Below are 3,780 nucleotides of genomic sequence, written 5' to 3'. Positions count from 1 at the left end.
CCTGTTAGACCAAGCACTCACATGGCACAGAACACAGGGCTCAATTCCCCTTTGGTCCCCAAGCCACCTTTGTTCCATGGGACGTGAGGTTGTGATGCTGGGGACAGACCTGGAGAAGTAGCTCCTCCCCTTGGCTGACCTGTGACAAGGGGCACTTGGAGACTGGCAGCAACAGGTATTGCAAAGACTGGAAAAAAAGAAAAGAGTTGAAGAAAGCCATGCCCAGTGAGCCAAAAATTTCCTGTAACCTGGGTTTCCAGGTAATAGATAGAATACTCTGCTTTTTTCTTTTTGAAGAAAAAGTTTGGAATTCTTTTCTTAATAAAACTTTTACAACATTATATAGAAAATTTTGATCCAGTGGAATGCTCATTATAAACTTGGGGATTCTAATCAAGTTAATTTATTATATTTCATCTTTATATGTTGTTCTTATTTTTGCTTCAGTACAAAAATGATCACTGTTTATCAGGAGCAATTTGCTGCAAAGCATCTATGTCTAAGATGAGAGGTGGGTCGAGGGAGGAATTGCGGAGATGTTGAAAGGTACAAACATAGTGATTATAGTTAGCAGTATTTTATTATAAACTTCCAAGTTGCTAAAAGACTAAATCTTTCCTGTTGTCAACACACAAAAGAAAAAATATGTCATGATTTTTCCAACAACCCAATACAGTGATTTTATGTTAGCAACTGTTTTCTGGCTAATGTCAACACCTTGGTTCAGAATAGGTTATGAGGGTATTGGTCAACAGTTTCATTGGGAATCAGTGCAAATGAATCTGTTGCTTTTGTAATATAAATTCACTTTAAAACTTTGAATTACTAAATTTATCAGCTGTCTGAAGTTCATCAGGAACGAGATGCTGCCAACTGAGGTTAGGTCCTGAGGTGAATGGAGCTAAGACAACTGGGAGGGGAAGCAGCTACCAGACTGTGTGTTTAGCTTCAAGTTCTTTAATCAGGAGAGCAAGTGCTGGCAAGAGTGATTGGGACCTGGGGATTCTGGTCATGATGAACAGTTTTTTCTTTGAGTGTGAGCCCTCCAGCCACTCCTGCTCTTTCACATTCAAGGCAGAGGAAAAGAGTGATGAAGAAAGTGCTGACTTTGTGCATACGCTGCCCATGAGGGGGCCACAGACGTGTAATGTGGTGGAAGCTGTGGTCTGGCACCATGATCTCCTGGAAGATAGCCGCTCCTGTGGCCCATCCCAAGTTGCCCTGTGAAGGCTGTTACCAGAAGCTATGACATTTCTGAGGAAGAGAGCGAGGAGGAGAGGAGAGAGGAAGAGGAGCTAAGTTGTGCCCCATCCTGCCTGCCAAGTGAGAATGAGTATGGAGGTGAAGTGGAACGCTTAAGAAACTAGTAAAGGCATAGGGGTTAAGTCTCAGCGCTATCACACTATCTCAGCTGCGGCCTGAGTTTGATCCCTGGGCAGGGAGCTGACCCATGTGGGGCAGATCTCTCCTGTCTGGTCTGCTGCACCCCTCAGCAATGTATTTCAGTGGAGCCGCCTGTTCTGCTCCCCACTCAGTCTCTGGTGAATCCTCTCACCACTCTCCCCTCACCTCTGGCCCATACCCCAGTTCTTCTATGCATAAATAAGAATAAATCTTAAAGGAAAAAATAGAAATGAATAAAGATTTTGAACTAGACATGGCAGGGATATAAAAAGAGCTGTTTGGGGATAACAAAGAAATAATGGAGTATGATGTAACACTACAAAATTTATAGTGGCCCTAATCCACACACTATCCTTCCAGCTTCCCATATACCTCCTTCTGCCCGTGGGCCAATCATTTCTACCAAGGAAAAGCAATTGTACCAGAACTTCATTTACTTTGTTGCTAAATTAAATCAAGTAGATGACTACTTTTCTTTTTCAATAGTCCTTCTGCCTGCTCTGCTCCCCCCTCTGGCTCTGGTGAATTCTCTCACCCTCCCGTGCTTGTATAAATAAATAAATACCCAGTGCTTGTATAAATAAATAAATCTTTAAAAAAAAATGTCAGGAAAATGTTAGCAAGATCCCTGGTCAGGGATCTCTGATGGTTACAATAAAATAAACCTTGGGTTCCAAGGAAGGGAAACTCAGACCCACACAAGAACTGGGGTACAGGCCAGAGGTGTGTGTGTGGGGGTGGTGAGAGGAATCACCAGAGACAGAGTGGGGAACAGAGCAGGCAGGTTGACTGAAATACACTGCTGAGGAGAGCAGTGGGTGAGTCAGGAGAGGTCTGCTGTGCCATGTAGGTTGCTCCCTGGCTGGCCGGGATGGAACTCGTGCTGCAGAGGCTGCTGATAGCTTCATAGTTTGCGTCTTAACCCCTTGTGCCACCAGGGAGGCCCAAACTCAGACTATCTTAAGGAAAACAGAGATTGTTAGGATGTCCACTGACCAGGCTACAAAAACAAACCAACAAACAAAACATGCCAACTGGAAAGGCAGCAGGATGTGGGGTAGCTTCAGGGAAGCTAGTTACTGTGGCAGCTCCTTCATCTGGGCGTCCTCTTAGGATTATACAAGTCTTGCCCATTTTTCTAAGGACTTGACAACTCTTAGTCAAAATTCTAGGAGGAGCCAATCTGATTTACTTACATAATTCTCAAGAAACAGATTCTCCACAAATCCTCAAACACTTGTGCTAAGACTCTTATATTAGACTACATGAGGGGCTATCAGTTAACCCACAGCAGCGGCACCCTTATGATTGTTGTCTTAATCTATTGTCAGTCTGGGCCCACCAGGAGACAGAAAACATGTAATTTAAAGAGATGTCTCATTAGAAGAATTGTTAACCACTAATGGAATTGATTACTAAAGGTAGAGAGAACCCTAAAACACACAGAAATAATGGCTATAGAAGCACCACCACCTCAAGGGATGAGGCACAGGACCCAAGGAAAGAACACATTTGGAAGAGGTCCCCTCACAAGACTGAGGGTGTGGCTGTGAGCCAGGTACTGCTGCCCAGGTACTGAGTCTCAGGCTGGAGAGGAGGGAGTGTCAAAAGGCCAGTTAGGAAGCGGTCTGAGTCGGTGCCACAAGACTTACTAGGAAATTGCTCCTGTAGCACCAGCAAGACTTGCTGAGAAAGCTGGCAGGTGGACTAGAGGATTTGCGGGGAACATTTTCCATGATGCGCCACTGGGTGTCTTCTATGCCACTGGGCCCACATAATGCAGAAGCAAGAAATACATCTGAGAAGCAGGAAGAGAAGCTCCTTTCTTCCGCAGCATCACCTCCTGCATCCTTAATGAACATGCCAGCAAATGAGAAACGTTCAAAAGGCCCAGGTCCAGGATCACAAAGCAGGGCAATGAAGGACAGATTTGGGAGCCGATTAACTGGCATATCCACAAATCAGGTTGTCCCTGCAGTTGCCCCAGCACAACTGTTTCCCAAATGAGTCAGAACACTTTGTTCAGGAAGAATTGGTCACTGAACCATCACCTGAACTGGATGACCCAAGCATTTAGTCAATGTAAACATGTAAGAAATTGCTTGTATTGGTGTAGAACATCAAGGACACTGGTGACTTCCTAAGGAGGGGAGGCTTCTCTTGCATTTGCTCAGCAACCCTTTTTGTATTCACTTAGATTATATGTTCATTAGGGATGTTGGGGAATCAGAGCTAATGGAATTTGAGGGGGATGACTAAATCCACTGACCCAATAAAGAAAAAATTTCAGTTTTAGAGCTGTTAGAACAAGTACTGACCAAGGAAAACTAGCTTTAAATTAGTGGACTTTATAGATATTTGCAGATCAGGGGAGTT

This window comes from Talpa europaea (genome assembly GCF_964194135.1).
Source record: "Talpa europaea genome assembly, chromosome: 9".
NCBI lineage: Eukaryota > Metazoa > Chordata > Mammalia > Eulipotyphla > Talpidae > Talpa > Talpa europaea.
Note: the sequence above shows the minus strand (reverse complement) of the source record.